We start from the raw sequence: 26973 nt of genomic DNA, 5'->3' as shown, positions 1-26973 counted from the left end.
CAGCCCCTGCAGGTAGTGGAGAATGTGGGTTTCGAGCATTGCTACAGGTGTTAGCTCTAAATTACAAAGTCCCCTCAAGAGCCACATGTAGCAGAAAGGTCAACCCCAGCCTCAATCAGGTCTTGGGCCCCTGAACGGCACTGAGGAGGCAGTCTTCTGTACGCCACATTTCCCACACCCGCTGGACAGGCGGGGATTCGGCACTGGGCTCCTCCCTCTTCACTCGCTGTTATTGAGGGAACCCTGGTTAGTTTCTTTTCCTCTGCTTAGTAATATGCTAAAATTTAGCGGGTCGCCACGTCTGATCTGAGGTCATAGTGGGAGAGGAAAAGGAGGCGGCGCCGGCTCCCTTTCCGCGTTCTGTACGGGGAGGGCGTCAAGGCCTCAAAAGCTGCGTTCATCTATGCACGAGCCAAGTGATCCACCACTAAAAGTCACAGGTCCATCCCGTTCTCGTCCTGCCTTGCACAGTATGGCAGCAGCAATCAATTGAATGACAAAGAGCTGGAACAAGTTCATCTTCCTTGTGGGGCCCTTCGTCAATTCAGCGGGTCTCCACATCTGATCTGAGGTCGTAGTGAGAGAGGAAAAGGAGGTGACGCCGGTTCCCTTTCCGTGTTCTGTCCAGGGCTTGCCTATCTTAGTACCTGCTGACTCATGTTGAACCGCTGTTCACATGGAAACCTCCTCCATGTCGCAACACTTTCCGAGGCTCGTGCCCCACTCTTGGGGCCAACCCATTCCAGGGAGCCCTTTCCTGCACAAAGGAAAGGGAACTCTCCCCGGGTGCTTCCAGCCTCTCTCTTAACACCCGCTGACCCATGTTGAACCGCTGTTCACATGGAAACCTCCTCCGCCTTGACCTTCTTATTTGTATATCTGCTACATCCACCAGATTTTAAAAGACCAGTGAGAGCTCACTAGACGCCAACGGAACCATCCCACTCTCGAGGCCAACCCATTCCAGGAAGCCCTGTCCTTCACAAAGAAAAAAGAACTCTCCCCGGGGCTCTTGTTTGAATATTTGCTACTATCACCAAGATCTGCACCCGCAGTGGCTCCACCCCACTCAGGCATAGTTCATCATCTTTCAGGACCTAGCACACTTGTTAGATTTCTTGGTCCGTGTTTCAAGACAGGTCTGGTGGACAGTACGCCCCGGTTGACAGTCGCGCTGCATGCAGGGGGCTCTGTCCTTCTTCACCCTGCTCCCCTCGCGAGGGGGGGAGGGGGTTCCGGAGGAGGGCATAGCGGCGGTCATCTCCCTCAGTCCTGAGGGAAACGGCAAAGCTGCTGCCGGGGGGGGGGGGGGGGGCTATAACACTCTGCGCCGGAGCAGCAAGCCCCCTGCCTCCATCCGAGACCTTCCCAGCAGAGGCAGAGCCGGTTGCGGTGCACCGCCGAGGAGGAAATGTGCACTGCGGGGGCTGGGGCCATTTGGGAAGCATTCCCCACCCAAGAGGGATCCGCCGCCCCAGTCAGACCAAACTCTTAGCAGTTTCACGCCCTTGAACTCAAATCATTTTTCTAATTCAGCCAATCGCTGCTCTCAGTGCTCTGTGATGCTTTTCCTGCTGTATTTCTACCTTAAGCAAGCATACCACAGTGCACTTTTTTCTTGGGTTCTATCTGAGAAGGTTGTTTGCTGTTTGAGCTCTCTCAGAGTGTCTCAAATCTTTATTCAATTGCTATTGCTAGTTTGCTACAATTAATTTTCTATTGTTGAAAAAGATATTTGTTCTTTTTTGCTGCTGCACTCTTTTTTTTTTTATTTAACTACTTGTTGACTATCGCTCTCATGCCGGTATTTAGCCTTAGATGGAGTTTACCACCCATTCTCGGCTGCATTCACAAACAACCCGACTCCGAGAAGACTTGGTCCCGGCGCACCGGGTGCCACTACTACCAGCCCAACACCATCCGCGGGCTGAGCCTCATCTTGTCTTGCCTCCTGGTCTTTCCCCCATCAACACCACAGCGACCTGACTACCTGTCTTGCCCCTATCAGCACCACAGCGATCTGACTACCTCCACTCTTCCAGCCTATCTTGCCCCTATCAAAACTACAAAGACCAGACTACCTCCGCTCTGCCAGCCTGTTTGCCCCTATCAAATCCACAAAGACTAGACTAACTCCGCTCTGCCAGCCTGTCTTGCCCCTATCAACTTTCTGCCACTCTGCCTTCCTGCCATACACCAGATGATTCTTCTCCTTCTGGTGTTCTTGCCACTATCATGGTTCCTCAGTGTGTTGATGCTAGTCTTTCTTTGCTGCTTGTCCCTTTATCGGTGCCTTGTGTTTTTTTCTGACACCCTTTCTGCTTGCTATGTTCCCCCTTCACTGTGCTGTAGGATGTTGATGCCACTTGTCTTGCCATTGCCTCTCACGCTGCCTTCGAGGCTTCATGCAACTGTTATTAGTGCTCTCTTTTGAAGCTGTGGTGTGTTTTTGACACTCTCACTGCTTTGCACCTCTGTTAAAGCACTCTTGCCACTCCTGGTACCACTTTGCCCCTTTACAGTGCCTTAGGCTATTCATGCCACTTTAGTGTCACTTTATTTATTTAAAGCTTTTTTTATACCGATGTTAGTTTGCACATCACATCGGTTACATGGAACAAGTAGTAAAAGAACAATAAACAAGCATAGGAAAAAGGAAAATACATCTCAAAAGCTTAAAGAAGGTGTTACAAAATCAACAAAATTACTAATTAAAGATGGAATAAGTAAGTACCTTGGAGCTCCTTTTCTCGTTCTGAAGATTGCTCCCCAGAAGTTTCATCCGAATTGATAAGAAAACCCCAATTCTGCAGCCAAAAATAGGCTGCAAATACTTCCCCCATTGACTTTAATGACAAACGAAAACGAATGAAATAAACAAATTGGTTTTTTTCCCTATGAAACTAATGGAACGAATTGGGGTCCCAGCGAAACAAAAAAACGAAACAAATTTTTTCCTTCTGCACATCCCTATTCTCTCTTGCATATCCACAATTCCATGTGCTGGTTGAGAAGCGCATACTTAATTTTTTCAGAAATCAACCTTTTTTTTTTTTTTTTTGTATGAGGTTTAATTTTCACAATTTTGCCATGGTTGTGTGTCCCCAGATGGACTGGGTAGCAAGATTTCTCCTCCCCATCCACCACCACAAATAGTACAGGTTCTCCTTCAAAGTCAAAAGACCTTACATTTGACCTTATTCACAGAGGCTGGCAACTGATTGCCATGTAATTTAAGCCTAGCCAACTAACATATTTCACACTCACAGATTCCACTGTCGGTAGTCATATTCAATATATAGAACATTTTACTCCCAGAGAATGAATTCATTTTTTTTCAGATACAGAGATCCATCTTATATACTTGGGCATTCATGCTGATCCTTTATGTCTGTACATCTTCGACCTATGACTCCTATTTCCAAATTTATAGCAGTTCCACTACTCTAATCTGTACTCTCAGTAGTAGGGATCATCTCCAAATGAATAGCAATTGTTCTTACAGATTTTATTGATATTTCTGACTACAACAGTTTTCTCACTTCTTTTGAAAGCTCCATTTCCATTACTATTCCCATTAACATTTTTCAACTGTGTTTCACTTTATTTATTCCAGACTGCCCGGCAGCTGTCTTTTCTGTCAACTCCATTTTTCTAGCAGACACCACAGAAAGAGTAACATTACAAGCCGATTCAAAAGTCAAATCTCTTACCTAATAATCTCTCAAAATGATATTCATCTCACAGCCCATAAAACTATTTCTAGGGCCGGGATTCTCAACTCAGTCCTCGGGACACACCTAGCCATTCAGGTTTTCAGGATATCCACAAAAAATATGCATGAGATAGATGCGCATACAATGGAGGCAATGCATACAAATCTACCTCATGCATATTTATTGTGGATATCCTGAAAACCTAACTGGCTAGGTATGACCCGAGGACAGGGTTGAGAACTCTGCTCTAGGGGCCGGATGTAAAATTCTTTCAAACACAGCTAAGGATGAATTGTGCCAAGGATATAATAAATTCAGAAGTATGCTTACCAAACTCCTGATTTCTCTTATGAAATCAAAAACATTTAATTATATTAGTCAGCAGGGGCTTAAAATGTTTAGAGTATGTTTGCTATTCAAAAATAATTTACATTTGTGGATTTTATTGGCACTTCTAAGCTTTTTAGTGGGGTATAGGTTTCTGGAAGTAAAGTTGCAAATAAAATATCTACCTTTTTTTTATATTTCAATTTTGTTTACATGAGTCACTTTTCAAATCTCTTAACTAAGGATCAAACTCTTCTTGGCCTTCTCCACATTTGGGCATATACCAAACTAATGACCATTTCCAACGATCTTGCATATTTTAATCTTGAATATTTTGTCCAGTGTTTCCCAACCTGTGTGCCATGACTGTCCTGCAGATGTACCGTGAGAAGATCGGAGTATGAAAACGCTGGCAGTCTTCCATTTTTCTCCTTTACTAGCCTGCAGGATGTCTTCCTGCCAGCACAGGGCATCGGAGAGCAGAGCTTATCTGCTGTTGCTGCTTCCCTCTCTGCTAGCTCTCTCTCTTGTAAGACATGCTGCCCTTGTGTTGTTACTATTACAAAGGCAAGCTAGCAGAGGAGGAAGCGGCAGCAGCAGATAAGAACTGTTCAGACTTGTGCTGGCTCCAGTTGGGGGTGAAGGGGAGAAACAGCTAAATGTGCCAAAGGGTGTCATGGGAGGGAAAGATGAATGTGCTATTGGGTGCAGAGGAAAGGGAAGAGAAGGGAAGGTGATGATGCCAGGGAGGGGAGGGAAGGTAATGATGGCAGGGGGTGGGAAAGAGGGAAGATAATAAGGGCTGGACAAGGAAAATGATGATATACCAGAGAGTTACAAGGAGAGGGAAGGGAAGAAGGAGATAATGCCAGGGGAGAGGGAAGATTAAGATGATAATGATGCCAGAGAGGTGGAGGGAAGGGAAGAAAAAGTGAGGCTGATTCCAGAGGGTGGAGGAGAGGGTGGTGATGCCAGGGGTGAAGGTGAGAGAAGGGAAGGTGGTGATGATGCTGGAAGGATGGAGAAAGAGGGAAGGGAAGAGAAAGTGGGGATGATATCAAGTGGGTGGAAGGAAGTGGAGGTGATGATGCCAGGGGGTGAAAAAGAAATATTTTAAAATCAATTAAATAAATAGATAAGATAAATTGGCTATGCAAAAGGGCGAGGTCATCCGAAGGTACAGAGACAGAAAAGCTGTCTCAGAACTCAGAATGACAAAGAAAGTCTTTGAGCATACGTGCGTCTTCCCATGCAGTTGTCCACTACATGCCTTCAGTCTTTTAACAATCTAAGCTTCAACTCTAAAGAGGAGGTGGGAGAGATTGTGTGGCTGATTTATCCTGCCATCTATGGAGAACATATTCATTTATTATTTTATCTATTAGTCATTTCTTTATTCCGCAGCTTCAAGTCCAGTGAGGATTACATGAAAACCATTCATAAAATCACCACAAACATATGCTAAAGGTAAGTAATTTAGCTTTCTCTGTGGACAAACCGGATAATGTCAGCCACACAAGTGGGGATTCCCAAGCTGAGGGTTGCACATGATTAGTCTGTTGTTTTTGCATGACAGTAGTAACCTGTCTGTATTGCTCAAAGATGGATGGTAGAGTTGGAGGAGTTAAACAAACTTCGAAGAACTGCCTGGCCAAAGCTGCTTCTTGACCGGAAGCAGTCTCTTAGGTAGTAATGAGCAGTGAAGGTACTGAGGAAACACAAAGTAAAGCCCAGAAAGAATTTGCTGCTAATTTGCTCCTTGCTGGTGGTCTCCTGGAGCAGCATGTAGAAACTTGCTGGGGCATGGTGCAAAGAGGTCTTTTTGTGGAATGCCCCAAAGATGAAAGAGTTCCTGTACTATGTGGTCACATAGGCACTATTCATGTACTTGTAACTAAGCACTTAATTCTGGCTGCCTAGAAAAATTCCTTGGGAAATTGCTGATGTCCAAATTTTGGGGGTTTCCAGGCAAAGTTTATTAGGACCTATTTTTCCCCTTTTTTATTGATATACAACACTGACACTCAGCTGTCTGTTTGTGGTCAATTCCATCTTGCTCTTCAGCCATGGAATCAAAACTTCAGATGCACTGAAGACTGCTCTCAATTATAGGTGGCTGATATGAAGGCACTTCTCTTCTAATGACCACATTCCCTGAGGAGAAATTTCTCAGATGAACTCCCCAAACTATATTGGAAGCATCTCTTATCAGAATTTCTTGAAAATGGGACTGGTGGAAACTGACTTTTTAAAATATCTGCACACTAACTAGCATGTCAGAGATTTGATGAGAACATTGGATATTCTCTTATTGACTTATAAGGTTCCACTGAAACCTTAGCCGCTACTGAGCTTGACTCATGTGAAGACATGCAAAAAGGGAGGTGTGGACTTTTGCTGTCATGTGACCTAACGTTTTAATGACAAATGAACTAAGAAAGTTTGAGGACTGGTTGAATATTTAGCAGTTAAGATTCAATGCAAAGAGGAGGGAGAGATTGTTGAGCACGAATCTGGAGAGAGACCTCAAGGTGATAGTGTCTGATGATAGCAAAGCAATGTGACATAGTGGTGACTAGGTGCCAGAGGGATGCTAGGCTGCACAGAGGCATAACCAGCAGGAAAAAGGAAGTAATAATGCCCCTGTACAGATTATTAGTGAGGCCTCACCTGGATTATTATGTACAGTTCTGGAGGCCTTATCTCAAAAACCTAAACCTGATTCTCAACTCGGCCAAAACAGAACTCCTACTCATCACCCCCGAAAACAGCAACTCCCCACAAATTGCTCCAATTAACACCATTGTGACACAAGCTAGAGACCTAGGGGTAGTATTAGACAAACACTTGAATCTAAAAACTTTCATTAACAATACAACCAAGAACGGCTTCTACAAGCCGCAGGTAATCAAAAGAATGAAGCCACTCTTACATTTGCATGACTTCAGAACAGTCCTACAATCTGTAATATTCTCCAAGATAGATTATTGCAACTCTATCTTGCTAGGTCTCCCGTCCTCATCCATCAAACCACTTCAGATGCTCCAGAATGCGGCAGCCAGAATCCTGACAAACTCCAGAAGAAGAGACCACATCTCTCCCATTCTAATTAATCTACACTGGCTGCCAATACACTACAGAATCCTACACAAGTCCTTCACCATCATCCATAAATTCATCCACTCCCAAACCCCTCTCAACCTCCAAATCCCCCTCAGTCTACATACATCATCCAGACCCATCAGAGAAGCCTTCAAAGGATCCCTGATTGCTCCCCCAACTAAATCTACACTCCATATTACACTCAGAAACTGGGCCTTCTCCACAGCGGGCCCTGCTCTTTGGAATACCTTACCACCTGATCTTAGACTTGAACCTTGCTTATTGCCATTAAGAAAAAAGCTTAAGACTTGGTTTTTTAAACAAGCCTTTCCCGAGTCTAATACCCAGGGGAGACCCTACCACAATCAAGCCGCTCCCGAGTCTGATATCCATTGAGAGACCTCTCTGCACAATGTATATCCACAAAGAGACATTACTGCACAATGTAAATAATCCACCTCTGTAAAGATTATATTATTCTTGTCTCCTTCCTCCCTCCCCCAGTTTCATCAACCCTGTTATAATGTAACTTTTTCCCTTCCTCTGCACTGGTTAAAAGAACAAAGTTATTGCACCCCCTGTTATTTGTAAACCAGCATGATATGATTGTATCATGAATGCCGGTATAGAAAAGCTTTAAATAAATAAAAACGATGGAGATAGATTAGAAGCAGTCCAAAGAAAGGCAATCAAAATGGCTCAGGGTCTGCACCAAAAGCCCAGAAGAGAGATGAGACATATGGGGGGGGGGGGGGGGGGGAATACGATGTATACCTTTAAATACCTAAAAGTTATTAATAAAGCACAAGAATCAAAACCTTTTCCCAGTGGAAATGAAGCTGTAGAACCTGAAGCTTTAAGGGGGTAGACACAAGAGTGTCACAGAAACATCAGGAATATTAAAAAAAAAAAAAAAAAAGGCTAATGGGGGCCTTCCTGGAAGAGGTGAAGGCAAGAAAAAAAGTAATGGATTTCAAAAGGAGATGTAATAAGCACAGAGGTTCCCTAGTGGCTAGAGGATGGAAATGAAGAGCAGTGTTAACTTTTCTGCATGGAAATAACCTGCATGGAGCAGCAGTTACAACCAGTAAATGGTACATTCAAGGGATCCATCTGGGCATATTTGACAGTTAATATAGGGTTTAAGCTATCTGGCTGTTATATTCAATTATATTTGATCACATTCACTCATGACAGGGGCTGAGATGGGCAGTCCACTCTTGTGCAGACCCTCTGTACCCCACAAAAAAGAATTAATAAAATTGGAAGGGAAAAATCTGGCCATTACCTGAGCTCTACGGCTAGGATGAGGCCTCGTCACCCTTAGGCTAACTCGCACCCTAGAAATATTTCTGGGTAGACTAGATGAACTATTTTGGTCTTTGCCTGCTATTACTTATTATGTTACTATGTTATTTATTATGAGGAGGGGGGCACAATTATACCTTCAGTTTTTGGTCCCCGATCTGTAGGAATATTTTTGATAATTCATCTGCTCTCTGTTGAGGCAGAAATGCTTTCCCCCTGGGATGTGTCCAGATGGGTCACTGTAAAGTAGATTACATGAAATGGCTTCAAGGTGGATTTCTGAAAATTGATTAGTAATCCTAGGGTTTGAAGCATGTTCGCTGTAGAGAATGGGTGAATGAGCTCCTGAAAAGAATGGCTAGATTTAAGCCAATCATCCAAGTAGAGAGGACCAAAATATTGTTTTTCCTTAAGCGATCAACAACTGCAAGACATTCTGCAGAAAGGCTAAATTGGAGAACCCAGTACATAAGAACATAAGAATTGGCATACTGGATCAGACCAAGGATCCTTCAAGCCCAGTATCCTGTTTCTAACAGTGGCCAATCCAAGACACAAGTTCCTGGCAAGTACCCAAACATTAAATAAATCTCAAGCTACTATTGCTTATTAATTAATAGCAGTTTATGGATTTTTCCTCCAGAGCTTAACTATGCACTGGGTGAAAAAGAATTTTCTTTGATTCATTTTAAACTATTTGTTAGCTTCATGGAGTGCCCCTTAGTCCTTTTATTATTTGAGAGAGTAAATAACTGATTAACCTTAACTTGTTCCAAGTACTTTCATGATTTTGTAAACCTGTATCATATCCCTGCTCAGTCATCTCTTCTCCAAACTGAACAGCCCTAGCTTCCTTCGCCTTACTGCACAGGGCAGCCATTCCATGCAACTTATCATTTTGGTCACCTTCTCTGCAATTTCTCCAGTGCAACTATATCTTTTTTGAGATGCAGCAACCAGAATTGCACAAAATATTCACCATGGAGCGATACAGAGGCATTATGACATCCATTGTTTTATTTGCCATTCCCTTCTTAATTCCTAACATTCGGTTTGCTTTTTTGATCTCCACAGCACACTGAGCTGACAATTTCAATGTATAACACACTATGATGCATAGATCTCTTTCCTGGGTGGTAACTCCTAAGACAGGACCTAATATTGTGTAACCTCAGCAAAGGTTATTTTTCCCTATTTGCATCACTTTGCACTTGTCCACGTTAAATTTCATTTGCCATTTGGAAGCCCAATCTTCCAGTCTCGAAAGGTCTTCTTGCAATTCATCACAGCCCGCTTGAGATTTAACTACTCTGCATAATTTTGTGTCATCCGCAATTTTGATCACCTCAATGTCGTACCCCTCTCCAGATCATTTATAAATATATTTAAAAGTACAGATTCCTGAGGCACTCCACTGTTTACCTTTTTCCACTGTGAAAACAGATCATTTAATTCTACTCTGTTTCCTATCTTTTAACCATGTTGCAAACTACAAAAGGACATCACCTCCTATCCCATGACTCTTTAGTTTTCTTCGAAGCCTCTCATTTATTTATTTATTTTTATTTATTAGGTTTTAGATACCGTCACTAAGACAAGCCATTGTAACGGTTCACAATACAATAAAAAATAAGAACAATCAATAATACAATCACATGCGGGACTTCTTCGAACACCTTCTAAAAATTCAAATACACCACATCTACCAGTTCACCTTTGTCCACATGTTTATTCACCCCTTCAAAAAAATGTAGGAGATTTGTGAGCCAAGACTTCCCTTGGGTAAATCCATGCTGGCTGTGTCAAATTAAACCATGTCTATCTAAATGTTTTATAATTTTATTCTTTATAACAGTTTCCACGATTTTTCCCGGCACTGAGTCAGGCTCACCAGTCTATAGTTTCCCGAATCACCCCTGGATCCTAGGTACAAAGGATGATTTTAATAATAGGTAACAAATTAATTGAAACAGGTCTGAAACTTCATTTTTTAATCCTTTCAGAACCCTGGGGTGTGTGCCATTCGGTCCAGGTGTTTTACTACTCTTCAGTTTGTCAATGTGGCCTACCACATCTTCCTGGTTCAACATGATTTGGTTCAGTTCATCTGAATCATGGCCCTTGAAAACCGTCTCTGGAATGGGTCTCTCTCCAACATCCTCTTCAGAAAACACCGAAGCAAAGATATTGTTTAATCTTTCCGTGATGGCCTTATCTTCACTACATGACCCTTTAACCCATTGATCATCTAACAGTCCAACCAAGACCCTCACAGGCCTTCTGCTTCGGATATATTTTTAAAAGTTTTTATTGTGAGTTTTTTCCTCTATGGCCAGTTTCTTTTCAAATTCTATCTTAGCCTGTCTTATCAACGTCTTACATTTAACTTGCCAATGATTATGCTTAATCCTATTTTCTTCTGATGGATCCTTATTCCAATTTTTGAATGAAGATCTTTCGTCTAAAATAGCCTCTCTCATCTCACTTATTAGCCATGCTGGCAATCGTTTGACCTTCCTTCCACCTGTATTAATGCAAGGAATACATATGAACTGTGTTTCTAGGATGTTTGTTAAATTTAAAAAAAAAACCCCAATGTCGAGGCCTGTTGCACACTTTTTACCTTGGTAGCTGCACCTTAACAAAAAAAAAAAATTTATTTTTTTTTTAAACTATTTTTCACATTTTATCAAAGTTTTCCTTTTGAAAGTTTAGTACTACAGCCATGGATTTACTTACTGTCCCCCTTCCAGTCATTAATTCAAATTTGATCATATAATGATCACTATTGCCAAGTGGCCCCACCACCATTACATCTCTCACCAAATCCTGTGCTCCACTGAGAATTAGATCCAAAATTGCTCCCTCTCTTGTTGGTTTGAACTGTCATTTATTCCATCCAGGAACTTTATCTCTTTAGCATGTCCTGATGTTTCACTTACCCACTCAATACTGCGGTAATTGAAATCTCCCATAATTTCTGCACTGCCAATTTGGTTTGCTTCCCTAATTTCTCTTAGCATTTCACTGTCCATCTCATCATCTTGGCCAGGTGGACGGTAGTATACTCCTATTACTATTCTCTTCCTCAACATGTAAGGGATTTCTACCCATAAAGATTTGATTGTGCATTTAGTCTCATGCAGGATCTTTATCCTGTTGGACTCTATGCCATCCCAGACATAAAGCGCCACTCTGCCACCAAGATGCTTCTCTGTCATTGCGATATAATCTGTTCCCTGGTATAGCACTATCCCATTGGTTATCCTCTTTCCACCATGTCTCTGAGATGCCAATTAAATCTATGTCATCATTCACTGCTATACACTAATTCTCCTATCTTACCCTCTTAGACTTCTGGCATTAGCATACAAACATTTCAAAGTGTGTTTTTTGTTTGTATTAACATTCCGCTTTTCAGTTGACAGGGATAAATTGGAATCTTTTACCTCACCTGAGTTTTTAATTATAGGCACTTGGACTACTTTTCTTATTATTGGAACCTCTCTGTTGGGATGCCCTAAATCTAATGCTTCATCAGTATACTTTGAAGATACCTCCCTCCGACTCATGAGCTGCTGAGTGACTGTTGGCTTTCCCTTTGATTTAGTTTCAAAGCTGCGTTATCTCCTTTGTAAATGTTAGTGCCAGCAGCCTGGTTAAGGTGGAGTCCATCCCTTCCTCAAAAGGTTCCCCAGTCCCTTACAAAACTGAATCCCTCTTTCTTGCACCATCATCTCATCTACGCATTGAGACTCCGGAGCTCTGCACGTGGAATAGGGAGCATGTCAGAGAACGCTACCTTAGAGGTTCTGGATTTCAGCTTTCTACCTAAGAGCCTAAGTTTGGCTTCCAGAACCTCCCTTCCCCATTTTCTTACATAGGTGCTCACATGTACCACATGACAGCTGGCTCCTCCCCTATGTGATGCGTGAGGTCCACCACCTTCGCACCAGATAAGCATGTTACCAGGCGATCCTCGTGCCCATGCAGCTGTATAGATTCCTAATAATCGAATCACCAACTACGATGGCCGACCTAACCTTTCCCACCTGGCCATTATCCCTAGGAGAGACATCCTCAGTGCGAGAAGACAAAGCACCACCTGGAGAGCAGGTCCTTGCACTAGGTTCATGCTCTCCAATCATGAGACCTTCCTCCTCAAAGGCAGCACCAGGGCTGCCAATCTGAAGTTGGGACTTGGCTACTATGTCCCTGAAGGTCTCATCTATATACCTCTCTGTCTGCCTCATCTCCTCTAGGTCTGCCACTCTAGCCTCCAGAGATCGGACTTGTTCTCTGAAAAACAGGGGCTCTTTGCATCGGATGGACACACAAATTTCTCACCAGCGAGTAAAAAATCATACATGTGACACTCGAAGCAGAAGACTGGGAGGCATCCCTGTTGCTTCTGGAATGCTGCCTTCATCTTAAATTTGTTCAGTTCCTAGTTAAGTTTTGGGTTGCTGTGGGAGTAGGATTGTGTACAACGGGTCCTTTAAACGTATTAGAGTATTTACTATATATCTGATAGTGACCTACAAGGGAATGATTAAATTCTTGATAAGGTGTGGGGAATTTCTGAATTTAAGTTAAAAGGCTGATTTTTTTTTTTTTGTGTGTGTGAAATGTCTCCTGCCTATAAATTAAAGGATGAGCTAGCGGTGGGTGGGAGAGGGATGGGAAATACAAACACACAAAACTTGTTTTTGCCTGCCTGACTACCTATTTAATTGAAAACACACAAAACTCCTGGTTTTTGTCTGCCCTCTGACTAGGAAATCAATACAGATACACAAAAACACTAAATATACCCAAATAGTTTTATTTCTCCCCAATATGTTTAAGTTTTAAAAATTCCCCCAAGCAGTACTTACTGATTCTTTTCAGCCATCAGCAAGGTGATGATCTCCTCTCAGTGTTCCCACTGGATTGGCAGTACTCTTCTGCTATGGTAAAACAGACTTAAGATGTGAGTGTATGCATCTTCTAGGTCTAGAGAGCAAAGCCAGTTTTCCAAGAATGGAAAGATAGGACCCAAAGAGGTCATCCTGAATTTTTCTCTCTTTAGGTTATTTGTTGAGATGCTTCAGGTCTAAGGTTGAAGACCACCAGTCTTCTTCGGAATGAGAAAGTATTTAGACTAAAATTGAGTATATTTCTTACAGCGGAACAAGCTCTGGTATAGGAGTAGCTAACTCCAGTCTTCAACAGCCACAAACAGGTCTGGTTTTCAGGATATCCAAATGAATATGCATAGGATATATTGGTATACAATTGAAACAGTGCATGCAAATCTATCTCATGCATATTTAATATGGATAGCCTGAAAATAAGGCCCATTTGTGACTCAAGGACCAAAGTTAGTAAGCCCTGCTCTACTGCACAGGTTAGCAAGAGGGATGAAAGTTCTTATTAAAGAAGCATGAGCTTTTAGTTATCTAAACACTGCCTCACAAGAGGATTGTTTTGAGGAGCCAACTTGACGAGTCCTAAGAATTATACATCAAGGATATCGGTTGAACCTCAAGTCTTATTATAGACTATGCTGATTTGAAATGATGAAGCCTTTCCCTTACTTAAAGTTCATCTAATGGTGACAGGGAAGATTTGATGAAATTGTAGTAAAAAATTAGGATTGGCTTTGGTCTGTATCTGTTGTAAAGGCTTAAGTTGCCTTCTCTCTCTGGTACATGGTCTGTTTTGCTGTTGCTGAAAACAAGGGTGTGGATAAGGGTACTGCTTATATCTTCTCGAGCAGTAATACTGATGCAATGGAAACATCAATGCACAGATCCCAGGGGAGGGAGTTAGGAACAACAGGTAGCAGCTTCCGGAGTAAGAAACCCCAGAGCAAGACAAGATGGAGCGAGGGGAAACCTACAACGCCTAGCAGGCCTAGAGACTAGGAGGATGAAGACAGCTCTGGGGGGCCAGGCCTTGGCCCCCACCTTCCTACACAGATGGGGTAATAAAAAGGAGGAAGGATGTGTAGTTTCCTCCTTTAGAGCAGCATAGATGAGAGACAAGAGAGAAGCACAAGGACAAACCAGAGCGGGTGAGTGTCTTCAAGGCAAACTGATTCAAGTCCTGAATAATTTGGGGGTCAATTAACGTTTGTCGCTGTGAGAACTGTCAGAACATTATGAACATTCAGAATTATTCAGCGACTGATACTGAATAGACTGTGAGAACCTTTCCTAAGTTTTTCCAGAATTTTAAGGCCAAAATCATGCAGCGGGAAATGGGACGGAGACGCGCAGTCTGTCGTTTTGATGGAGAGAAACCAGAGTGGGGACTTCACAATTGCCTTCTATAAATTTGAGGCAGTTTTCCTGAATGTGGAGGGCTGTTCCACCATAGTAGATGAAAGGGTAAGGAGGATAGCATATAAATCCTTAACACCAACTGCTCCTTTCACCCCAAAAAGTTTATCTCCCATACTTATTTAGTTAGTTATATTATATACTGTCGTTCCAAGTGAAGAGCACATCGGTTTACAAAAGTAACATTTTACATCATGGTCTAACACATGCTATAGTAAAATATATTATGGTATTACAAATACTTTGTAAGATACATATTTAGATAAGATAGATTCATTAGAAGAACTTTATAGGGTCATCTGAATCTGGGATGATGTTTTTATACTTCTTAACTGAGGAAGGGGACAAAGGTTAGAGGGATATGGAATCTGTTTAGTAATTTACAAAGTTACAGGGGAGTTGTCATGAGTTACTGTATATATTCTCATGGAGAGTGCAACCAAGCAAACCAACTGACTCCAATGGCTATGACTAAAGTTCTAGGGTCATAAGCATCATATGCCGATCTTAATGTTTGCCGCAGCCTTCTACATAGTAACATAGTGAATGACAGCAGATAAAAACCAAAATGGGCTATCCAGTCTGTTCAGCGATTTTTTTTAATCTTTTTTTTTTCCTTTAGTTTAGTTTTAGGGCGTAGCAACTGCCGCTCCATGCACGCCACCCTCAAGTCTAAATGTAAACTATAGGTGAAGCAGAAAAGTTTCCCCATTTCTTAAATTCCATTCTCAAGCAAGCAGGTATCCTATGTGTTTACCCCATGCCCTTCTGAATTCCATTACCAGTCTCATCTTCTGCCTCTTGAATGGCAGGAATAAAGTGGTTCATCTTAACTACTGGAAGTTCTGCTAGAAACTGTAATTTTTACAGACAAGAATGCATATATTGAACCATAAGCTGTTGATGAGCTACTATTATGGAGCTTAGCATAGCTCTTTGTAAGACCTGTATTGCCAGGTTGCCCAGCATCCTGGCATCTTTTCCAGGAAGGGTGTTGGGAGTGCATCTTGGAGCATTTTGCTTTCCTTAAAGCTGACTGCTACCTCAGAGTGAACGGGAAGTTGAACTTCATCATGTCCCAGAGATTGATTAACTCTTGCATGTGGCTTGTGGATATATCCTTAGCAGTATGGACAGAATAATTGGGAAATCTGGATGGGTCTTTTTCTGACCTCACTTACTACATTACTCCCTCCCCCCTCTACATTCTCTCTCTCTCGTCTTCTCAAGCTCACCCCCACCAAAACATTCTCTCCACATTTCCTCCAATCCTGACCCAGTCAGTCTCCACCTCCATCCACCTATCCCACCAGTCAACTTCCACCTAGTCCATTCCTCTGTAGGCACCGCCCCTGAAACAGCTATAGTCTTCCTACGCCATGTGGCTTTCAAAGAGTTTGAGCCACACAGTGCCAAAACACCCACACTAATATCGAAGTAAACGTAGGTTTGACATTGAAAATGCTGGCTATAATCTGTGTGTACAATTTACACACAAACTTTAGCACTACCCAGTTAGTAATAAAATCACTCTCTAAAACAGCTATGTGTTTATTACATGCTGCCATCCTGAGCCATCAAGCCTTTGTCCCTTCAGACTGTTCTGACTTTTGGCCGTGTCCATCGTGATTAACTGATTCACTAAGGCGGTAGTGTTATAGTAAGGATGATACAGCAAACTTGTAAAGTTCTTCCTGGCAGCTGTAGCTACCAAAGCCAGGAGAAGGCTCTTTGTCCACTAGTGCCCTCTGCTCCCCCATCCTTGTGATACATGGGCATCCCTTTTCCCACTGTTAGTAGGCCAATGCTGCACCCTCATTAGTCCTAGCACAGCTCCGCTACCCTCTGACCTGCAAAAGACCTCTGGAAGCTAGGGCACCCAAGCCTGCATGAAGCCATCTACTTTTTTTTTCCTGAGTGGAAGTGTAGCCTAGTGGTTAGAGCAGGCTATGAACCAGGGAAACCAGGGTTCAAAATCCCAATGCCATTCCTTGTCACTTTACACTCTATTGCCTCTGGTAACAAACTTACTGTAAGCCCTCTTGGGATAGGAAAATGTTTACAGCACCTGAACATAATCCACTTTGAAGTGCCGAAAAATGGAACACAAATAAAATAAATGGTGAACAAACCTCATATGGAACCCTACCCCAGAAAAAAAAAAAAGAGGAAACCTCTTCTGTAACACTGGCCAAGACAAGGAGGAAAGAACCCCACTACCCAGAGCATGCAATCGACAGACAAAGAAAGATAAAAGAGAGCCCAGGAGGTACGCACTATCCACAATCCAGGAAAGGCAAACAGGGTCCCCCTCCTGGCAAAACTATGCTGCAGCATACATCCATCTCACAGAGAACAAGAGAAAGACTCCACTGAAGAAGAGACAGACACTTGAAACACTGGACACCAAATTCAGCAAAGGAGTAAGGAAGACAAACTCCAAGACCAGGAAAGAGAACATCCAGAGAACCGAGTCAGAAAAGAGTTTTCCCTATAGAATGGGATACACTACATAAATAGTAAGAGAGTAATGACGAGAGAAAAAAAACCAAATGGTCCATCCAGCCTGCCCAGCAAGGTGCTTATGGTAGTAACTGCTGCTCTGTGCAGGTTACCCCTAAAGCCTTCTTTTAAGGGTAGTAACACTACCAGCAATGTTTTTTAGGATGAACAGCCTTTATAGTTCTGCCAATGCTGCTTGAATGTGCTTTGCTTTTGGACTTTGTTGTAGCAGCAGACCTGTGCTTTATCCCTAATGCCTGCATATCAGTTCCCTGGACCATAAAAGTCTGGGCCCAGTATTGGCTGTCATCTGAATCCAAGTCCTCTTTCACCCCCACTGATGAAACAGAGAGAGATGTTGCAATTACGTCAAAATCATAAAAGCTAATTATTAAGTGTGTAGTAACTGCTGCTCCATGCACCCTTTTCTTCATTTCCCTGCTCTAGCTTTTAGGGATCCACAGTATTTATCCATTGCCTTTTTTTTTTTTTTAGTTTACTGTTTTTGCCCTCATCGCTTCTTTGGGACAGGCACCCCAGCATCCACCACCCTCTCCATGCAGAAATATTTCCTGACGCTGGTTCTGAGTTGTCCCCCTGGAGAAGGTCTGTATCATATCTCCTCTGCACCTCCTTTAGCCTCTCCTCATAAGTCTTCTGATACTGACCCCACACCATTTTGGTCACCCTTTTCTGGATCGCCTCCATCCTCTCTGTATCCTTTTTGAGATTAGGGCTCCAGAACTGAACACAGTACTCCAGGTGAGGCCTCACCAAGGACCTGTACAAGGGCATTATCACCTCCTTTTTCTTACTGGTTATTCCTCTATGCAGCCCAGCATTCTTCTGCCTTTAGCTATCGCCTTGTCACATTGCTTCACTGCCTTCAGATCGCCAAACACTATTACCCCAAGATCCCTCTCCCAGTCCGTGCACATTAGTCTTTCACTCCCCATGAAATGCAGCTTTTTTGGATTACCGCACCCCACATGCATGACTGCACACTTCTTGGCACTGAATCCCAGCTGCCAAATCTTTGACCACTTTTCAAGCTTTCTTATATCACTTTTCATTCTCTCTACTTCTTCAGCCATGTCTACTCTGTTGCAGATCTTAGCATCATCCTCAAATAGACAAACATTCAATAACTAAAACAATAAACCTTAAAACCAACAAAATTTAACACATCATATAAAATCAAAACATGATAAAATTATCAGCAGGCAATATTCAACAACCAACACAAAACAGTATACAGTTGTGCTCATAAGTTTACATATCCCTGGCAGAATTTGTAAGATGTGTAGCATTTTAAGAATACATGAGCAATCAGACAAAATGTGTCTGCTATTTTTAGTGTGTTTCAAATTAAAACTATTATGCATCACAGAATAGCACAATCATTAAACAAACCACAGCAATAAGAGAAATAATAAAATGGTCCTGCTCAAAAGTTTACATACTCTTAGCTCTTAATATTGTGTATTGCCCCCTTTCGCATCAATGACTGCTTGTAGTCTTGTGATAGTTGTGAATGAAGCCCTTTATTTTCTAATGTGGTAAAACTGCCCATTCCTCTTGGCAAAAAGCTTCCAGATCCTGTAAATTCTTTGGTTATCTAGTATGAACTGCATGTTTGAGTTCTCCCCAAAGTGGCTCAATGATGCTGAGGTCAGGAGACTGTGATGACCACTCCCGAACCTTCACTTTCATCTGCTGCAGTCACTGAAGGATCGACTCTGTCTTATATTTCGGATCATTGTCATGTTGGAAAGTCCAAGTGTGCCCCATGCACAGCTTCCTGGATGATGAATGCAAATTCTCCTCCAATACTGTCTGATAATTAGATGCTGCATTCATCCTGCCATCAATTTTGACTAAATTCCCTGTGCCATTCACCTCCATGCTTCACGGTAGGGATGGTGTGCTGCCCATCATAGCGTTTATGGTTGTGACCATAAAGATCAATTTTGGTCTCATCACACCAAACTATTCTGTTCCAGAAGTTTTGAGGCTTCTCCAGATACTGTTTGGCATATTATAAGTGGGCCATTTTGTGGCATCAATGCAGTAATGGCTTTTTTTTTTTTGGCAACTCTGCCATGCAGCCCATTTTTGTTCATATATCTCCGTATTGTGCATGCTGAAACACCCACAACACTGTTTCAGAGAAGCCTGTATTTTCAGTAGAAGTTGCTTGTGGGTTTTTCTTTGCATCCCAACAAATTTTCTTGGCAGTTGAGCCTGAACTCTTTCTTGGTCTTCCTTGGTATTAACAGAAACCCTAATTTTCCTCTTCTAGATCAGAGTCTGAACAGTACTGATTCACATTTTCAAATCTTTGGATATCTTTTTATATCCTTTTCCTGATTTATAAAGTTGAACTACCTTTGCTCGCACATCCTTTGACAGTTTTTTTCTTTCCCCATTGCTTCAGTAACCACTAAAGTCAGTGCAGCCCTGGATGAAATACACAAGGGTTTTCAAGAGCTAAGAAACTAATTGACTATTTATATACACAGACACTAATTACAATCAGATACGGCACGTGTGGATACCTACCCTTCATTGCCATCTCAAGCTGTGTGTGCCAACTTGAGTGTATATTATCAGGACCATTTTATTAATTCCCTTATTGCTCTGGTTTAATGATTGTGCCATTCTGTGATGCGTAATAGTTTTTTGTTTTTTTTTCAATGTAATGTTTATTCAAATGCACAGAGTGTGAACATTGTACAATAACATCCAGGAAATTACAATGCGTAATAGTTTTAATTGGAAACATATTAAAAATAACAGATGAGGTTTGTCTGATCACTCATTTTTTCTTAAAATGCTACACATCTTACAAATTCTGCCAGGGGTATTAAACTTATGAGCACATCTGTAATATATCACATCATTGCCTGTCTTAAGTTACTCAAAAAGAAAAAAAAAAAGGCTAGCTACCATTTCCTTCATTGGTAAGCCCCTTTTGCAGCAATAACAGCTATGAAATATTTTGGATAATTGTGAACCAATTTTGCACAGCAGTATGGTGCAGTTTTTGCTCAATGTTCATAGCAGTAGAGCTCAAGGTCTTTCAAGTTGGCTGAGGATAGTCTTCAAGTCTCGCCACAGATTTTCTATTAGATTCAGGTCTGGGCTTTGACTGGGCCACTCAAGGACACTTACATACTTTCTTACTGAGCCTTGCCATTGTTTTGTTTTGGTTTGTTTTTTTTACTGTCCAGGAGCAGCTGAGGCTCCCTCTCCCCGGGTGAGTCCAGCTCCGATCTTTCTCTCTCCCTCCCTCCTACCGCTGCGGACCCCGGTGTCTGCAATCCCAGAGTTTTCTTTCATGGCTTACTCTCCTTTCACTTTCCACCACCAGGGCGGAACGCTGCCCGAGGTGATGGTAAGCTTACACCTCCTGCTTTCAGACACCAACTTCGGTGTGAAAGGTTCTTCCAGCAGTTTGCCCCAGTGGGAGGGAGAACAAAGAAGTGGCTCTGGGGAGCATCAGCATCTGTCTAGAGTAGAGCGCTGCTGACCTGGGGCAAGCTGCTTCTTGTTGTCCATTAGGGTTCAGGTCCCCCTTTTCTGCCCTGCTCGGCTCGCACTAGTAAAAACCAATTTTGCGTCTCGAAGCAAATTACATGAACCTGGGGTGCCTGCGCTATATAAAGCAGTCCAGGCTGGTATGGTGGCAATCAGAAAATCTGCAAACCGTAGAAATCGTACTGATCTTATGCCGCTGTCTAAAGTTAGGTCGCAGATTTCTTTTCACATTTCACATTGACGTATCCCACCCGACATTGTTTAGGATGCAGATCACAAAATGTCACCAACTTTCAATTTCTTAGTGCTCAGCTTTGATTGCATCCCCTTTCACTCAATAAACGTGCCTTATCAGGAAGCCGTCAATAGATAGTCACTTCGGTATACCCCTCCTGACTTTTCAGAGGACAATTTGACATGCTTTGTGACTCAATATCTGCATTTATAGCAGCAGTGTTAAGTTTAACTGTAAGCAAGGACAAAGAGCTTTGGCAGTGATGAGAGGATAACATGTGCCTGTATTGTGATGGGATCTTATAGGGCCTTCATGTTCCAGGATTCTTGTTCTCCTGAAGGAATCCACAGACAAAAGGCTTGGTCTCTGTGGTTTACCCTCACACTATCAAATTTTCTCTAAAAATACCCTAGAGCTGAATTTGATCTTTTCTCTGCTCTACTCTCCCCTGAGCTTAGGTAGTGCTTGTGGGTGGATCTGCTTATTTGTAAGAACACCTACATTCGCAACTACAATAAAGTGCAGGCGTTTCTCATTGCAAACCGCTGGTCGGGTCACCAGGTTTCAGAGGACCTCCTGAGTAGCCCCAGCGGCTCTAGTTATAGCCATACTTAAGACACTCCACCCCCCCCCCCCAGAAAGTCATGATTGACAGTGGAAAAATAATTGTTTAAGAATACCAATCAGTTCCTTCCTAAACTGGTACTGCATTCAGTGCACAGCAGAGCATTTTCTGTTTCAATCACATTGTGATTACTTGGCCATCAGTGGGGAAATGTTCAGAACTTTTCTGAGGTGAGGGGGAGATTAGACAGCCACAGAAAGCTTGCTGAGACGTAATTATTATTTTCATGGTGAAGAAGAAATTATGCATGTAGGAAAATCACTGCATTTCCCCCTACCCTTATTTGCAACATTGGGTTGTTTCCTGTATGACAGTGGTTTATTCAAGACAGAACACTTCTGATTAGATTTAACGCTACCTACATCAAATTGCAAGGTAAAAGTGCTCATACAAGCACGACTGTAAGGTGGCAAGTCAGTTCGCATTTCAGAATCCTTTGAATCGGGCCGCAAGGTGCAGTGCTTCGCCTTAGAAAGGGCAATGCTAGGTGGGGTCGGAGTCCCCGGCTTCAGCGCGACGCACAGAGGCCACCTACCTACTGTCAAAAGACTGTTGCTTCTTGCCCAGTAGCAATAGATGAGTTTGAGACTACGCTCTTCTGTTTTGCACTGGCATTCGTCGGTAGCAATAGGTGAGTTCCAGGCTACACCCTTCCAGGTTGCATTCAGGGTATATATTGTGTAGCTCAGTGAAAAACTCCTAATTTAATTTTATTTTTGTTGTGTTTTTTGTTTGTTTGTTTGTTTGTTTTTTAGACAGCAGAATGTAAAAATGTTCAAGGGTATGAATATTTTTACAAGGTACTATTACCAGGGTAATTGTCCTGTTTCGTTACTCCCACCAGAGACTGGAGGCCTACGTTACAAACATGCCTCTCAAATATGCTTCCCTAAACATACCAAAAAGGGAGTCTGGTACACCCATTCCCACACCTGAGAGCCCATGGCAAAGAAGACCTAAGCAAAGATAAATACAATATTAGCATTGCTGCGCTTAGTATGGATGCTTTCAAAAAAACAGCTAAAAAAACAACATTCAGTCCTGAATTACCTAGGGAAATGGAAGGTGGATACAGCTCTGTTAACTAACCTCACAGGAGCATGACAAACCACGGAGAGTTTGGTGATTGGCCAGATATACTACTCTGTATTCACTTAAACACACACACACACACACGCCAATCTTAATCAGAAAATCTTTCACACATCAGGAAAGATTAGACAGGCCAAATGATATCAGAGGTAGGAGAGCAAATAATGAAATTTCTGTAATGAATACACATGCCCCAATGGACCAAAAGGCTCATTCTGTAAGAATTAAAGTTTAGACTTTGACATACTACCATCCAGTCAGCAGATGTCACACGCTAGCAATTCTTGGTTCTAGTCTCCCCAGCTAATCTCGCAAATAAACCAGGTGGCAAGAGAGCCCTAACAGTGAACACAAGAACATCTGAATGGTTGGTTCATGTCACGTAACAAAGTCTCACAGAGCAGTCACTAATAATGGAGCTCTTTAAATGCTATTTTGTTATTCATTTCATGGCACCAACTACCATTCTCATCTAGGTAATTATCTTTTTTTCACCTTTTTCAGACTTGGCTTGGCAAAACCTTAGGCAGCACTCTATTAGAATTAACCCCCACATCAAATTCAGCAGCATCCTTTAGAATAAGGAGTATGTGAGTATCCTACATTATTTGCTCTGCAGTAGTCACCAGCTTTGTGTTACTGATGGAGCAACCCCACCTACTGCCCCACAGCTTTGACTGTATTGTGTATTGGCTAACTATATCTGTGCTACCCCAGCAGCAAAACCACCCTGTGAGGTGAAAACAGGGTTGCTAAATTTTGAGGAAAAGGCAACAAAAATATCTTTACTGATTTTACCTCAGCCTAAACAGTTCGGTTTTCAACAATCCAGGGCTGTTGAACAAAACCAGAACAATGCCATGTCCAGCTACTCTAGGCAATCATTGTTTCCATACGTAGACGTGCAGTGCACATCCAAATAAGATTTTAAAACCCTACAGCATGCTAAACTACTCTTCGTTTTATTATTGTCACCAGAGTTTCCCAACCCTCTCCTGAAGGCACACCGAGCCAGTCAGGTTTTCAGGATTTCCACAATGGCTATGCATGAGATAGATTTGTAGACACTGGATCTCCAATGTATGCAAATCTAGCTCATGCATATGCATTAAGGATGCCCTGAAAACTAGACCGGTTATTTCTGCTATGAAAAACTACTTTGTGCAAAATAAACTCTGCCAATTATAGCAAAATGGCATTTCCAGATTTGGCACCTTGGAAGACTCTCTGGAGACACTATGAAAGTCACAGGCAATAAATCCATATTCTAATCTAGCAAGTATTACATGCCAAATGTCAATCAGTATGACAAGGAACAAACAGAGAGCTTCTGCAAGTATAGAAAGAAAGAGCCATGGGAAATATTTTACACCCACAGAATTGCAATCTTAGTAATTTTCAGTTTTACACATACTCTGGCAGTTTTCCCTTTTTCTGCAATTAGTGCATTTCCCTTCTCAACACAATTCTATCTTTGGCAGCTTGATAGGATTGGTACTCCTTAAATAAAAGAAAAGATTTTATATGATATGTAAGAACATAAGTTTCCATACTGCGTCAGATAGAGGGTCCATCAAGCCCAGTATCCTGTTATCAACAGTGATCAATCCAGGATACAAGTACTGGTCAAGTACCCAAATATTAAATAGATCCCATGCTATTAATGCCGTAATAAGCAATGGCTATTCCCCAAGTCAACTTGACTAATAGTTTATGGACATATCCTCCAGACACTTGTCCAAAGTTCCTCATGAGAGGCTTCTAGGAAAAGTAAAAAGTCATGGAATAGGTGGCTATGTCCTTTCGTGGATTGCAAACTGGCTAAAAGACAGGAAACAGAGAGTAGGATTAAATGGACAATTTTCTCAGTGGAAGGGAGTGGCCAGTGGAGTGCCTCAGGGATCTGTATTGGGACCCTTACTTTTCAATATATTTATAAATGATCTGGAAAGAAATACGATGAGTGAGATAATCAAATTTGCAGATGACACAAAATTGTTCAGAGTAGTTAAATCACAAGCAGATTGTGATAAATTGCAGGAAGACCTTGTGAGACTGGAAAATTGAGCATCCAAATGGCAGATGAAATTTAATGTGGATAAGTGCAAGGTGATGCATATAGGGAAAAATAACCCATGCTATAATTATACAATGTTGGGTTCCATATTAGGTGCTACAACCCAAGAAAGGGATCTAGGCGTCATAGTGGATAACACATTGAGATAACACATTGAAATCGTCGGTTCAGTGTGCTGCGGCAGTCAAAAAAGCAAACAGAATGTTGGGAATTATTAGAAAGGGCATGGTGAATAAAACAGAAAATATCATGCCTCTGGATCGCTCCATGGTGAGACTGCACCTTGAATACTGTGTACAATTGTGACGCTTTCACCGGTCCATACACCATCAATTACGTCAGTTCCAGGGTCCAATCCCTGAACGAGCTTTCCTGATCCCTTGAAAACTCAAATAGAAGTTCTTTGTAGTTTATCCTCACAACTCCCCAGGCGGGGTTTGAACCCTCCCGGACTGGATGGAAGGCAGAAGCGCTCCCCACTGAGCCAGCGACTCAATTTGCAAAGGCTGGCTTCAGAAGTTCATCTCAAGTCCAAAGTCTGGCCCCATGGGCCTACCTGCCACCTCCCTCCGTACCTCTGGGATATCAACTCTTCCCCAAAGGTACAACCACCCACTGGCAGTCTCTCAAACAATATCCTTAAGTAGGCACATCCAGATAGTCACACAGCCTGTGTCTCCCGGCTCACCTTCCTGGAAGTCACACCAGTCATCTATCTTCCATCTAAGCAGGAGCACCAAAGTTCCAGTCTTGCAGAGCAGCGGGTAGCATGGTCCTTCTCCTTCAGTCCCCAGCAGGAGACTGAAACTGCTGGGTTAGGGAGTCCCTTTTATACTCTGCAAACTCCTCCTCCTCTGCCAGCTGATTGGCTCCAGGGAGGTCCCACCCTTAACCTCCCACACCTGTGGGTTTGTCTCTATGGTTACCAGGGAAGCCACCAGTGTATATCCTTGACTCTGTGTCACCTAGGTTTTCTTCCCCCTTCTAATCTAGGACTTTGGTTCCAGGGAGTTTTTTGTTCCTGGCTTTATTCTACCTCCCCGGACCAGCATAGTGACCCCGTCACATAAATTCTGGTCGCCGCATTTCAAAAGAGATATAATTGCGATGGAGAAGGTACAGAGAAGGGCTACCAAAATGATAAGGGGAATGGAACAGCTCCCCTATGAGGAAAGACTAAAGAAGTTAGGACTTTTCAGCTTGGAGAAGAGACGACTGAGGGGGGATATGATAGAGATGTTTAAAATCATGAGAGGTCTAGAACAGGTAGATGTGAATCGGTTATTTACTCTTTTGGATAATAGAAAGACTAGGGGGCACTCCATGAAGTTAGCATGGGGCATATTTAAAACTAATCGGAGAAAGTTCTTTTTTACTCAACGCACAATTAAACTCTGGAATTTGTTGCCAGAGGATGTGGCTTGTGTAGTTAGTATAGCTGTGTTTAAAAAAGGATTGGATAAGTTCTTGGAGGAAAAGTCCATTACCTGCTATTAAGTTCATTTAGAGAATAACCACTGCCATTAGCAATGGTAACATGGAATAGACTTAGTTTTTGGGTACTTGCCAGGTTCTTGTGGCCTGGATTGGCCACTGTTGGAAACAGGATACTGGGCTTGATGGACCCTTGGTCTGACCCAGTATGGCATGTTCTTTTGTTCATTAAACCAAGATAAGCTAATCGCCATAACTACATCTTCTGTCAACAAATTACAGAGCTTAATTGTGATTTGAGTGAAAAAGGATTTCCTTCTATTTGTTTTAAATGTGCTGCTTGCTAACTTCATGGTGTGCCCCCTTAGTCCTTGTATTTTCTGAAAGAGTAAACAACCAATTTATATTAATCCGTTCTGGTCCTCTCATGATTTTATAGACCTCCCTCATATCCCCCCCCCCCCCCCCCCCCCCTCAGCTGTCTATTCTCCAAGTTGAACAGCTCTTTAGTCTTTCCTCATAGGGGAGCCATTCCATCCCCTATATCATTTTCATCACCCTTCTCCATTCATATCTTTATCAATTACAAAAAAATCCCAATTGTGTTATCCTCATATAAAGGATAAATTTAGTGGTGGCCTGAGGTCACCATTTTTAACATTAGTAGAAAAACTTTTGTGAAATAGTTA

The 26973-nt window shown here is 42.3% G+C and overlaps 1 protein-coding gene and 1 long non-coding RNA gene across 3 annotated transcripts in view; one reads left to right on the top strand and one right to left on the bottom strand.

Moving 5' to 3' along the window:
• LOC115087826 overlaps positions 1–5511 on the top strand; it is a 72428-nt gene extending 66917 nt beyond the window's left edge. Inside the window, exon 3 of the long non-coding RNA XR_003855624.1 lies at positions 5448–5511. This is a non-coding gene — a long non-coding RNA (uncharacterized LOC115087826). The remainder of the gene's footprint in view (positions 1–5447) is intronic.
• RNGTT (RNA guanylyltransferase and 5'-phosphatase) overlaps positions 1–26973 on the bottom strand; it is a 1209919-nt gene that overhangs the window by 1132672 nt on the left and 50274 nt on the right. The window lies entirely within an intron of this gene.

This window comes from Rhinatrema bivittatum, chromosome 3 (assembly GCF_901001135.1).
Source record: "Rhinatrema bivittatum chromosome 3, aRhiBiv1.1, whole genome shotgun sequence".
In the NCBI taxonomy this organism is placed as follows: domain Eukaryota; kingdom Metazoa; phylum Chordata; class Amphibia; order Gymnophiona; family Rhinatrematidae; genus Rhinatrema; species Rhinatrema bivittatum.
The sequence above is the reverse complement of the archived record's forward strand: the minus strand, read 5'-3'. Positions and strand labels throughout refer to the sequence as shown.